This window comes from Chenopodium quinoa, unplaced genomic scaffold (genome assembly GCF_001683475.1).
Source record: "Chenopodium quinoa cultivar QQ74 unplaced genomic scaffold, ASM168347v1, whole genome shotgun sequence".
In the NCBI taxonomy this organism is placed as follows: Eukaryota; Viridiplantae; Streptophyta; class Magnoliopsida; order Caryophyllales; family Amaranthaceae; genus Chenopodium; species Chenopodium quinoa.
The window spans coordinates 2,605,169-2,620,363 of NW_018744167.1; the positions used below are offsets into that span (position 1 = coordinate 2,605,169).

The window sequence follows — 15,195 nt, forward strand, 5'->3', positions numbered from 1 at the left end:
AGCTTTGGCAAATGGAGTAACTTTGGCGGGTGCCCCCTTTTCACTAATGCCCCCTTTATCCTCTGCACTATTTTTTCCACAGTCTTGCCAACAAAACATTGTCCACAAATCCCCTAGCATTCTTCTGCCCTTTCACTGCATCAATGCAAAACTACATAAAATCTACTCTTGTTTTGTGTTAGTTGCTACACTTGGACTTTTATTATATTGTTCATTCATCATTTTATCTACTATAATCCTATTGTTTTTATTGACATTTAAAATACAAACAATATTTTCCTTTTTTTTTCTTTTTTTTTTTTTTTAATATGTTATACATCTCATTTCACATTTGACATGCATTGTTTCAACCAAAAAAATCTTTAGTTACCAGTAGTAATTAAAAATGACAACATATTGATATTACCTAACAATATTCCACATGATTATATTTATCCTTAATTATAGAATTATCAAACTTATCAAAGTAGAGTATATGAATAATAAATAAATTAAAGTGTTACAAGTCAAAAAAAGAATGAAAGACGTATGAAAAATGATGTTGGATTTTCATTTTTCACATATGATTTTTATAATACTCATTTCGTTTACTAATATGGATGCATGAATTCAGGGCCTTTCTAGATTCATGTATTCTGTAAATGCAATTACTTCATGGTCTTTGCATTTCCCATGAAGTGGTAAAACCTTTCATCCTCCTCTGTCAATTATTTTCTTGATTCACCCAAAATTTTCAATTTTTCAATTAAACACTCTTACCTTCATCTCTCTGAATCACAACAATTATGCAATGTTTTTCAAACACAATGAAATCAGTACCCGAATTGACAAATTTAAGTCGAAGAGTAAAAAAATAAGATTCATAAAGTATCCTTTTTTTTTTTTTTTTTTAGGTAAGTAAGAAATATATTAAGATTGGAACAAAAACACTCGGAACCATGGAACCCTAGAGCAAGGACCACGAAATTAAACCCTAGACGAGGGATTTTATTAAGTACAGAAATATATTAAGATCATAAAGTATCTTTATTTCTCGCTTGAGGATTGATCATTGCTATGAATTACAATCTGCAAATTAGTGCAACTTTTTCACAAACAATGAAATTAGTACTCCGTATGCATACAAAGGTTTTCTAAAAAATAAAATGTAATTGCAGATTTTATAAGAGCTAATTATTGCAATTTTGAGTTATTGTTATGGGATTTAATTATTTGAAATTTAAACAATTGTCGATTGGATTAGTTTGAGTTTTTGTTGACCCTTGTATATTGTACTCCGCATTACAGTATGGTAATGTTTTGAATAATTTTTTTTAATAGAATCGCTCTTGTTTTGTTAGGGCCTAATTTCAAAAATTAGAAGATTTAGAAAGGGCCCTCAAAATATTTTAGACGGCCCTGCATGAATTTACAGTGATTTTTACACTATTTTTACCTTTAATATGTACTTTGTATATATAATGATATTCTATCACATCGTATTACATGTTATCTTAACAAAAAAAAGTAAGTAAAGATGGTCATAGTTTTATTTAAATAAAAAGTAAGTAAGCATTTAATATACTTCCTTTTTCAGTACTTTTTCTGTGTTACGAATATTGTAACAAGGATAAAATTACGCATCTTAAAACAAGTTTTATATGCTAAATATCTATAATTATATAAGAGTAAAAATTATAAAAAGTTGATATTGTGAAAGTATTTTACGAGATGAATCTAACAAGACCCCTCATGACTATATTCTACTTTACGTATAAATCATAATATGTGGTCAAACAAGTATGATGAATAATATATAAAGTCCAGTTGTTACAATATTAATAGAACGGATGAAGTATTAAGTTGGAAATTTATCAACAATTTATGAGTAAATCGGTGTAATAAATGTTAATTTAATTTAACGTTAATTTAATTTAATTTAACGTTAATTTAATTTAATGTTAATTTAATGGTTGCATATATCTTTTTCTTTATAAAATAATAATGTAAAATGTCAAAGTAATACATTTATTGAAAAACATGATTATGTAGTACTTCCTGTCTTTCTTTTTTGGTGTTACACTTTGACCTTCGTAATTCATTTCAAGACGAATTCAACAACATTCTACGTGATATAGTTTTGATCTTTATATACTACCTCTTTTTTATATTTTTTGCAACTTTGAAATATTTTATATCTCACAAATAAGACCCCAAAGTTGCAAAAAATATGAAACGGATATAGTATAATACGAAGTAGTTTTTATTATAATCAAAGTTTTTAGACGTTGACCACTAAAGTCAACATATATTAATAGGAAAAAAAAAACAAAAAAGGGAAAGAATGGCAGATAATAAAGATTGCAATGTTTAACATTTGTCACTATCGCCTAGACCTGGCAATTTTGACTCAAACCTGATGACCCGACCGGAATGACCCGACCCATGACCCAAAATTGACCCCAAAACATTGACCCCAAAATGACCCGAACTCCGAAATTGAGCCGACCCGACCCATACCCGACCCGAAAATTGAGTTGACCCAATCTTGACCCGATCCGAAATAGACCCAAAGTGTTTGACCCGAACTGACCTGATACCCAAAATTGACCCGAACAGACCTGATACCCGAAATGTCTTGAACTAAAATTACCTTAAAGTAACTCAAATTGTTCATCTTCAACCGTAACTAAGCTCATAAACTGAATTGATAGTTTTTATTATAACAATAACAAAATATATACTCCATATAAAATTATTCATTTGAGCTTGATTCACAAATGAAACAACCCGAACATGACCCGACCAGATTTTGGCCTGACTCGAATATGACCCGAACATACTTGACCCAAAATTGAACTTGACCCGAGACCCAAATCAACCCGACTCGACCCATACCCAACCCGAAATGACCCGACCTGAAAGTGACCCAGACCCGACCCAAATGACCCATTTGCCGGGTCTACTAGTATTGCCCACCAAAAGACAAAAAAATATATATATATAATCTAACAGCATTCTTTTGTGCAACACAAATCTCATTTTATATCTTCCTCTCTACTTAGCTTATTTACTTTTGTTGTGAATTCAATCAGAATTCATGGCAAAAAGTAGTGATGTTACACTTATTTTGAAACTTTAGAAATTGAGAAATGTTATGCTCACCATAAAATAATAAAGATTGAAATAAAAATAAATAATGAAAACAGAGAAAGTATGTAAATTTGAACCCAAAAAACTTTAGAGATAACTAAAGTAACGCTACCTTTTCTTTTTGAATTTGTCGATGTAGAGCACCTAAAGTTTTGAAGGAGAACAACTGCAAGAGAATATTTTTCCATTTTTGTTAGTAGAATCATCAATCCACCAATACATTTAAAATTTCAAGTTTAACACTTGTAACAGGAAAATTAAAAAAATTTAAAAATTAAAAGGTGCAACAATAAGAGGAAAGACCATGTGAAATTCTTCAATAATATCCATTTTCAAATCTATATTTAAAACTTTTAAATTAGAAGCATTCTTTGCGAGGAGGAATATCTCATGTTTCTTTTTCTCACTACAGAGTACTTGTATTTTATAAAAATCAATTTAAACTTTTTTTTTTTTTTGACACAAAATCAACTTAAACTTGAGATTACCCAAAATGTGACATGCAAATTAATTGAAACCCAAATATACAAAGTAAAACTTACATGCAAATATTTTTATTTTTGTTGGAGAGAGAGGCCAGGCGAATACTAATGTTAAGCTTTGTCTCTAACTTCCTATTCTCTCTTGTTCTCTACTTATATAAGTCATGAAATTTTTTAGATATTCAATAAATAAATAAATAATGTGTACCATGTGTCACAAAGGAGAAGTGAGAATGACAAACAAATAAGGTAAAAAAAATAAAAGGAAATAATTATGGTAATTACCAAAGTAATCAGTATGAACAAATCATCTCCCATAATTGTTAATCTCATTTAATTTAGTTCCTTAAATGTCCAAGTAGAATCACCTAATTTAATACTTAGGATTTCTTGTCATTGAATTCTGCACAAGAGTTTTATTTTTATTTAGGAAAATGGTATATATAGTTCTTAGGGCTACATATAAGCATTAAATACACACTAGAAAAATCGTATAAATTTAGGAAATCATAAAAATATAAACACTAATTACACTGATTTACGCGTGTTTTTGTCATGAATTCCTAATTTTATACAATTTTCAAGAGTATATTTAATGCTTATATATAGCCCTGGAGACTACAATAGCGTTATCCTTTTATTTAATAAGAGTAAAAATCAACTTAAACTTTTTTTTAATAAATTGTGCACCAAAGATTGGTTAAACAATCTTTGTCATGTACAATTTGTACATAATTAATGACTTCATTATCATTCTCAAGATTATTACTTTGCACGGAGTACTCTGTATTTTTTTATTTTTTTTTTTGAGAGCCAACATTATCAAGAACACATAATATTCCTGTCTATATATGTATATACATAATATATTTAAGTACTCCCTTCGTTCCTAAAAGAACGATCTTTTTGGTCAAATTTTAGTTCCAAAATGTTCATCCCATTTGCATTAAAATATCATCCAATTTGCAATAATATTTGTGCAAAATTAGCTTTCCCATGTAAATTTTACTTTTTTCATGTACTTTTATTACTTTCTCTCTCTACTTTTTTACAAATTCCATATAAATTTACCTTTTCAATATACTTTTGTTAATTTTCCCATATACTTGTACTTCCCACTTAAGTTTCTTAATACCCGTGAAAAATGTCCAAAAAAGTCGTTCTTTTAGGAATGGAGGCAATATATTTTTAATTGTTGATATCGTGACACTACATACATATCAACATATTTATGAAAGATTACCGCATGATGAATATGTTTTTCGTTTCTATAATGCTACTCTTATTTGTTAAATTAAGACAATATACTCTGTATATTTGATTTCATTTGCATTTGAATTTAAAGTTTTTAATTTTTCAAAGACCACAATCTTTATTACTACATACATAAGTCAAATTCAGATTAATACCTAAATTATCCTTAGGCCCTATTCTCAAGGCCTTAAAAGAAATTAATTATTCAATACAAATAGTTTTAATTTAGTAAAAATAAGTTTTTAATCAATATAATCTTTTTCATTATACCAAACTCAGTTTACTACGGAGTATATGCCTCAATAGCATCACTCACGTTTTCTTTCAAAGTATTAATTGCAGATGTTTCAGTGCACAAATTGTCTTATAAACCATAATTAAGGAGAAAGCATATAAATAAATGAGGAATTATTGGGCTCTAACTATTAGAGTCATGAAAGACTCTAATAAGGGCAAAATAGTAAATCTAAAATGACAATTTTAAGAAAAATTAAAGGAAAGTAAAAAAGCAAAAGCAAAACAAATTCTGAAAAAAAAACAGCTGTAATTAATGTTATAGCTTCAAAACAAAACTCCATTGCTCAAAAAAGAAATTCCTGCAATTTCAACTTCTAATAAGGCATCTCCTCAAATGGATTTCTCTGCAAGGGAAAATACTTCAAAACAAATAATGGCGATAAGAGACCCTACTTGTTCTTGTTGTGTTTTTTGGCCCTCATTTTCCTCCACCTTTGTCTCATCGGAACCCTAGCCGCTACTGTGCCCAAATCGCAATAATTCTACCAAGCAAGTGTCAAAATGAATTTTGTGGGTAATTGAAGAACACAACAAATTACCACATCAATTACAACATTGCTATTGAGTATGACGGATGAACAAGTTCCCTAATTTATATTATCCAACAAATCGAAATCAAAGCTTATTGTACTTGGTATCTAAAAGAATACCATCAACGGCAAATAGAAAAAAAGAATACCATCAAGGATTGTTGGATAATACCATCAAGGGCTGATGGTATCTAAAAGAATATCATAAAAAATTGTTGGAGAATACCATAAAGGGTTGTTGCTATCTAAAAGAATACCATCAAGAAGTTCGTTGGTATCATAAAAAAATACCATCAACAACAAAAGAAAGAACAAGAATAGCATCAACGATTTGCTCTCGCCATGTTTTGGCGCCAAAATTTATCACATGTTGAGAACACCATTTGAGGAAATAGTAGAACGAAGAACTCAAATTTCCAAAATTTCTTTTTTGAGAAATTAAATTTTGTTTTAAACTGAACAAAAAATTAAAAAGGGCATTTTTTTACAAATTTTGTTTTACCTTAATGTTTTTTATAATTGCTTTTTTTGGATTTACCTTTTTGCCCTTATTAGAGTCTTTTATGACTCTAATAGTTAGAGCCCAAAAATTCCTCATAAATAAATAAAGAAAATAACAAACCTTTACGTTTATGCCATGTGCTCCACGTTGTTCATCTCTCCGTAAAATGCAAAACATTGTTACATGAAAATCTGGAGTATAATTTGAAGGAATCAACTTCTACAATTTGAATGTCCACACATATTAAATGCTAAATGTTTAGCTATAAATGTAGTAGCTTTATTATGTTGTCTTTTGACAATATTTACATATTTTAGTTTAATTGTTATTGTTTAGTTCATAGTTTTAAAGTACTTCTTTCATCTCTTATCTACATGCTTGTATTACATTTTTGGGTAACCAAAATTACATGGATGTTTCTATTTAAAGAATGTACTTTTTGACAATATTCTACTCTTTTTATGAGTTGTAATCATTTTTCTTTTATTTTTTTTTTTACTTTTGACATTATTTTCCAAACATTCTCTTACAATCTCTTCAATAATTATCAATTACCTTTTCTTTCTCTCCAAAATCACATACACATTTGTACTTCCCAATCATGGGTTTTAAGGAATCTCAAAGTTTTTTAATTCCCATGAAAATGGAAAATAGGCTTGTAGATAAGGGACGGAAAAAGTAGTAATTTTTTATAATTGTTACACTATAGTAGCAATTATTGACTTATTGTCGGCAGAGCCTTAAAAGTAAAAGTTTTTTTTTTTTTTTTTTAAGGTATAATCTAATTTGTTCTATTGAACTATATAAGTCTAACAAGAGGAATATAAACATTAAACAATTAACAAAAGGTTCGTATCATTTGATGTCATTTTTAGTAATTTTATAAATTTTGGAGTATTTATCTTTATTTTTTATGTTGATTTTCAAAGAGGTTATTTTACGAAGTAGTGTTTTAGGGAAGAATGTCGGAGTTTTTATCGTCAATTGAGAGTCCACGCGATGAACTATCTTATAATCTTATCTACTATCCCCCAAAAATACTTTTTAAAATATATTTAATTTTTATTACAACATTACTTATCTATCCCTGTATTCAAGAAATACGACAAAAAAAGATACGGAGTTAATAAATGAAGTGTTAAAGTTGCTACTTGTTACCCTCTCTATCCCTATTTTTTTGCTCCATAACCAATATATAGGTCAATTTTAAAAATATTGACCATAAATTCCCATAACCTATAAGAAATACTCCATAATATAGTCTTGTCACTTGAGGGATCTCCTTGGATTCGCGAAGGATCTTGTTGAATTCGCCTAATTGTATATTTTTATTAAAATCAAATTTTTATAATTTTTACGGTTATAAAAATGAAGATATATGCGTTTTAACACGCATCTCAAAGATCGTAAAAAGTCAAATAGAAAGACAAAGAAAGTTCTTCCATTTTGGCTTGTGAATAGTGTGACCTGAGTCACAAAAACATGAAGTTTACTGTTTTACTCAGATGAAACCCAAATGCAAGGCAAATGTGCATTTGAATGAGTCAGCGGTTGGAAGTGCATGTCTTTTTCCGGTCAAAATGTGCATTTGAATGAGTCAGCTACATTGCTGCAATATGTACAAGATTAACAAAATTTTAATTGATGTTTGTAATAATTGTGACATATATATATTTAGAAAGGAATTGCTGCTGTCTTTTGTTCAATGTGCCTGTTCTGCAGATTGAAAATGAGACCAATATTCCTTCACAAGCTGAGCAAATAATGAATCTTCCTTCTTCATTAACTTTATAGGGTCGTCGTATTCCACCAATTTCCCTGCAACAACATAACATCACATTCTATAATTAGAATTCATTCAATTTCTTTGGACTTGCCTTCATTATGTTAATCTAGAATATCATTCAGAGTAATATTCAGAGTTATGGAACTCTTGCATCTTGTTGATTTAGAAATGACCACGAAAATATTGGAAATGTTAAAAAGAAAATTACCATCACTAATGGCAAGGACTTTTGTGCAATCCATCACGGTTGGTATCCTGTGGGCTACTGTGATCACAGTACAGTCTGCAAATTCTGTTCGTATTGTTCTTTGCAGAATCGTGTCGGTTGCATTATCTATTGATGCAGTTGCTTCATCAAGCACCAATACCCTGCTTCTTCTCAGTAAAGCACGTCCTAGACAAAATAGTTGTCGCTGACCCATGCTCCAATTTGATCCATCCTCCACAACTGACGTCAAAATGTTTTAGTATAATAGTTGACTAGCTCGTTTTGGTATAATATCATAGAATCATTCCCTCCACACTCCAATGATAAGGTAAACCACAATCAACTTCAACGTGCTGACATGAGGATTATCAACACTAGAGGCCATCCAAGTGTTCTGAAGTATCTGGCCTGTAATAAAGGTGAGGTGGCAAATAATAGCTATAGAAAGGTAAATGTAGCCTTTGTTCTGATTTAGGTAGGTAAAGTATGGCTTAAGACCAGTGTCACCCTCTTCTCTTTCTTCTCGCTTAATTAACTGATCACCTTCTGATGCTTCATATTGCTTCTCAACGATGGTTCTCTTGATCTCCATTGCAGGATTATTGTGTTTACCAGATGCTCCAGCCTCAGGTAGTTTTTCAGTTCCAGCAGTTTCTTTGTGTGCATTTACAAGGTCCAAAAATTCTTGACTCAAAGCTAACAACTCATGGTAAAAGCCTAATTGAAGAATTTCCCCATCTGACATCAGCTGCAATTAAGGAAATTATTTACCAAGCAATAACTAAGTTTTCATGAAATGACAGAGTGAAAACAAACTTTAAGGACCAAAGACCACGAAAACCCTTTGTAAGTCCTCATAATAAAACAAGGACTCATGATACAAGGGAGAATTATCATGCCTAGTAGTAGTAACTCCAAAATTGGACATTTTGAAGTTTGGGTCAAATCATTCATTTATATGATAGTCATAAAAAAGTTTCCATCAAAAAAAAAAAAAGATAGTCATAAAAATGTTAGCTATGTAACATCAAATAAAATAATAGCTCTGAAGTACAATGCATACAGACTGGCACCATTTGAATAATGTCTTCAACAATCAACATTATCTAGCTGACAAGGTTACTATCCTTAGCAGAGTAAGGGGGACCTAATGTACAAACCCTAATCTAAGTGAAAATAAAGTACTACCTCCTTTAATTTTTAGTTGCAACAAACGGGTATTATTTGTAAGATATAAAAAATTCTTTTGTTGCAACTAAAAATTAACGGAGGTAGTAGTAGTTTCTAGTTGGTAAATGATCAGCAATGCCACAACCATATGCTACTTACTAGTATGTACGATTCAAAGATAGTCTAGCAAGATTAGAATATAGTTTGTATGGTCAATAATTGATAGCACTCTTTCACTCCATCTTATTCAAGTAGGCAAGGTGGACAAAAGATCAGGGTAGCCTTCTCTGAAGACTATAACTCTTTGACTCCATAAATATAACAGAGAGTAGGTCAGAGACTAATGTCTTCTTGAGCCTTGAGCTCAATGTAATTAAGATAGTATTGTTTGAATTAACATTAACATTATGCATAGGCATATCAAAAGAAAGATAAAACTACTTGAACTTTATAGCAAAATCTATGTAGATTGTGAAACTATTTTGAGACTGAGTAAATACTAGCATGTAAGCATATAAACGCAAACATCTACAATTGTTTTGCATAAGCAAGAAATCCCTTAGCTTGTTAGCTCAATGAAAGCTCCAGTAATCTCCCTAGATGAAGGCTGTAAGAACACCAGGAAAAGTGATGGCTAACTCACCAAACAACGATGAAATGCAGGTAGAAAATCAACTTGATGTGTCACTAGTAAGACAGTCTTCGCAGAAAGACCTTCCATAATATATTCCTGCGACAATTTCAAGTACCAAATGTTACTATAAATTGTGAATGAAGAAATATAGAAATGCATAGATAGGATCAAAGAGTTACTCTGAAGAGGGTAGTTGCAGTATGTGCATCAACAGCACTGAACGGATCGTCTAAAAGATATATGTCAGCATCTTGGTATAATGCACGGGCAAGTTGTATTCGTTGCTTCTGACCACCACTTAGATTAACTCCTCTTTCCCCTATTTCTGTCAGATCACCGAAAGGGAGAAGGTCAAGATCCTTCATCAATGAACACCTGCGAAGTGTTTCTTGGTACCTTAGCTCATCCATAGAAGACCCAAAAAGAATATTTTCACGTATTGTCCCTGTTTGGATCCAAGCTGTCTGGGACACATAAGCAATCTTACCATAAACTGCAACCTGCGTGAAAAACAGTTTTATTAACAGCCTCTGAATTTAGATAACCCCAAAACTGCTATCATGAGAGACATCAAAAATTATATTATGTAACATTACTGCAGTCTTCTAGATAAGTAACTACCACTGATAAGTTAAGAATTCGCAAATGCCTACAAATATGGGCTTTTAAATATGCAAACTTCAACAATGCACATCAATATAAGATATATGAGAAATGCTTGAGGAGGCTTACAGTTCCCTCTATATACGGTACTTCTCCAAGAATTGCAGCTAGTAATGTTGATTTTCCTGAGCCAACTTCTCCACATATTGCAACCTTTTCACCAGGTCGAACAGCTAAATTTATGTTCCTTAGTGTTGGTTTTGATGAGTTTTTTCCCAGGAAAGATTTGCGGACCTCAACTTGATGGCATGCTCTAAGTTTCCCATGCCGCTCTTCTTTTTGAAATTCTGAGTCAAAAGCTCTGGTTCCAGAAGAAACTCCACGATACGTGTAAATGCAACCCTTGCTTGAATCACCACACTGATGACATCAGGGATAGATCTGATAGGTTCTTGCACTAGACGCAGTGTTGCCACAAAAGTGAAAACATTGCTAGCATGCAAAGGAATTTTGAGAACATAACAAGCCCCAAATGTAGCAGCAGAGACCAAAACGGGAGATGACCAAAATAAAAAACCATTGTATGACCTACGCAATTGTACTGCTGATAACCATTTAACTTCCACTTTCCTCAAGCCCTCAATTACATTCTTGAAGTGTGTCTCCCATGCATACAGTTTAAGCACCTTCATATTCACAAGAGCTTCAGAGTAAGCCTTCAGCCTAGCATCCTGTGCAACCATAAGCTTACTTTGGAATTTATGTTGTAATTTTGCAAGGGGGCTGTTGCAAAGAACAGTTAAAATTATCACGGCAAGTGCTGCAAGTGTTGCAAATCCCACCGAATGCACCAGAATAAATAATGCAATGCAAAGCTGAAGGCTTGTAGTCCAAGTCTGGTGAGCCCAAAAAGGAAACTCGCCAATCCTATAGGCATCAACAGTGACATAATTCATTATCTCACCAGCAGAGTGTGTCATCCTGGCAGCATTTGACAATCGTAGCTGCTTCTTGTAAATCGCGGCAGTAAGCAAAGACCTCACTTTCAGGCCAATTAATCTGCTTCGGAAGTACCATTGTCTCTGTGACAGAGATTCTAAGGTCTTTGAAAAGAAGAGTGCAAGGGCCAAAAGATAACCTTCATGTTTGAAAGCCTCTTTGCCCTCTGCAACCTCAATGAAAGCATTCAGCAGAAGAGGTCCAGCTGACAGGGTAAGTATCTTCAAAACAGCAAAGAACCCAGAAAGAAGTATATCATTCCAATGGCATGCTACAATAGTCCACAAAATTGAGGAATGTGAAGAAGGTTTATCCTGTTTCTGTTTACTCAACTGGTTCATGAACTGCAAGTAACAAAATTCAGCTCTATCTGCATCCCGTAATCTGGGGATATCATCATCCTGAAGAGTCTTCAACTTACCCAACTTCATCAAAGGATTTAACCACCAGAATGTGAACCTACTAAACAACCCAGCTTCGGCAAATGGAGAGACTTGGACTGCTGAATCAAATTTACAGCTGCCATTAGCTTCACCATTAAGAGGAGTGTAAAGGGTACTTCCATTACTCTCCCCATCTTCTTCATTTATGTACCCCTTGTAAGTACATAATAACAGTAAAGTTGCTCCTAGGAAAGACAGTATATCCAAGGCTACTTTGACTGTTGTTTCATTGTCAACTATGGCAGCAAAAATAGCTAAGAAGCATAAAATCCCAGCAGAGAGAAATGCAAAAATGGACAAGATTCGCAAAGGGGCTCTTGGGAAGTACTCTCCTCCAAGGCTAGCTGTTAATCCCACCAACGCCCACGTAAACCCTTGGAAAAAATACAAGGCCCACCAATGAATTGGTAAAGCAGAATGACCATTTCTCAACTTCTCCACCAGAATCCAAGTTCCTAAACCTATGTAAAGTAGTCCCAAAGAGCCATTAAAAACAGCTGATGCTATCTGCAAGTTTAAGAAGCGTTTATAACGAGCCGATAGCTCGATTCTCTTGGAGGAAATTTTATAAATCACGTTAACTAAGAGCGCTGCCAGTAGTAGTATATCAAGGCAAATGATGAAGGCATGATTAACACATGAAGAAGGATGTATCACAAACGCAAATGGCACCCGAGTGCAAGGCTCTATATCGATAATTGAACAATTAGATTGCCCACAATATGAATTCCAGAGACCCTCCATCATCATTATGTAGCTTTTCTTTCTCTCTAGAGTCTCTGAATTAACCTACAGATATAGAATCATCTATTAAAACTCATTGTCTAACCAACCTAAAATCTTCAATAGTACAAAGAACACGAACTAAAAAAAAAAAAAAAAAAACACTATTTTCTGGTATGACAAACAAACAAAATACCAAAATTTAGATTTCCATCATGCCCCCTAAATCAAGTACATCTCAAATAAAAGAACCCATAGTTCAGAATATTAGAGCATGGTTGATCTTCATTAATATATGAATACCTCGTTCATAGTCCAAAATATAAAAACATTTCGTAACAATAAAGCTAAAGTACGATGAAATAACATGCACGTATAATAAAAATAACATTAACCGGTGCACATTGTGCTCTTGGGTCCAATTTTTAACAATTGACGAGAAGAAAGTAATATTTCTAAGTAAAAGAATATATAGCCGACCCCACTTATGAGATTAAGGCTTTGATTGATTGATCGAAAAGAACATATAGTTCAAAATACAAGACCATGTTTGATCTTCATTCATAAATGAATATCTCGTATGGAGTTCAAAACAAAAGAACATATAGTAATAACAGAGCTAATGAAAGAATATGCATGTATAATGAAAAGAACATTAACTAGGCGCGTTATGCACATTGTGTTTTCGGGTGCATTATCTCACAATTGACAAAACACATTAAAAGGATAAGAAAGTAATAGTACTAACAGCAAGTCAATGAAGGCCAAAATTATCTCATTTCTGTTGGCACCAAAAGTTGTCTTATCTCCTGCAAAAAAAAATTAGCATTGTCAGCACTATTTATAGGTTTTTAAATAAAATAATTGGGTATCTAAGAAAATAAATCCAATGAAAAAACAGAGAAAAAACCAGAAACCCTGAATCCAAATTAGACAAACTTACCTTAAGAAGGAAACCCATATGAAAGATGGCATCTTGATGACATGAGGGTAAAAAAAAAAACCCAGATTTTGATGAATTTGTTACAGAAACAAGAATTTGAATGCAACAAATTACAATTAAGTGAATGATTGCTGCAATAATAGCGAGAAAATAATGGGAGTATTGAGTCAACATGATTTGGTATTAATACTATATATAGTACTACTTCAGTGACTGTTGCACACAAACTGTTTGATGAAATGCCTAGGTGGGAGAAACGTGATGTAGTAGAATTTTGGGACGAATAATTTGTGGGGGTGTTGTGGTGTATGACAAATATATATAGCGTCATGGCTCACGTACCTTTTTGGAACATTTTTCTAATGTTTTGGAAGTTTGTTGCCTTTTTATTTGGATGTATTTTCGATGAAAAAATCATCAAGCATGTATTCAACATTTCATCAACTTGATTGAATAAGAGAGGTTAGGAATTTGATCTAGGCTCCAATCTTGATCTTGTTATTTCAATGAAATAATCATTACAATGAATATTCCAATGAAATGATGATTACTTTATCTTAAGGTTGTCGAATAACTACAATTCATAATAAACTAGTGTGTGGCCCAAGCGATGGCCCCGGGTTGCTAGTTTGTACTTGTTTAGTTTGCTAATCATGTTCGACTATTTTTTCTTAGTATCTTGATAATCATCTTGAAATTTCATAACTTGAAAAAAGATTTGTATTGAGAACCTTATTCAATATATGATATGTTATGATTTAAAGACATTCAAATTTGAGTGGTTAAATTGTCTTATGATCATTACATAATGGAAATAAATAATACAATTAAACACTAATCATCTTATATAAGTTAACTATAATTTAGTTGGGTAGAAAAACGCAATAAATAAATGGCTAAGAGGGTAAGACTTGTAATTTAAGACTAGTTGTATGGGTTAAAAAGTAACAAATACCGTTTTCGGAGGATAACAAAATCCCTCAATTTGTTACCCTTGACAAACTAGTGAAAACAACGTACGTTTCCTTACTCAATCACAATCTACTCAAATTGTTTACATTCCACTAGGATATCAAACATATAGTAAAAGTAACGTTTATCATTACACTTTCCCTATTTATTTGAATCATTTTCATGTCATTTACGATGTTTATACCAAACTCCCCCGTGAGAGTGGAAGAAAGGATAAAGAGATCCATTTCATTAGAGTGACCTAAATAATGAGAATTGAATCCCCAACTACAAGCATATGAGTATTCAACCAACTAGTAGTCATACGAAATACAAACCACTAAAAACTACTGTAGTACAACCCGTACCAAGTTGGTAACCTTGTGCTCACTACTCACAAGGTCCTCCGACCTATGGTAATTAGAGTGAAGATCCCTTACCTTTTCTCTTCAACTGTCTAACCCGCAATAGAACAAAAACAGTTAGGTTGAGGTATCAGCGCACATTTGATACAATAACTAGTAACCTCCTGCCAAAC

The 15,195-nt window shown here is 32.3% G+C and overlaps 1 pseudogene; it reads right to left on the minus strand.

The window, feature by feature from the left end:
* Nucleotides 1-7,780: 7,780 nt before the first annotated feature.
* Nucleotides 7,781-13,994, minus strand: LOC110693924 (annotated as a pseudogene).
* Nucleotides 13,995-15,195: the final 1,201 nt, after the last annotated feature.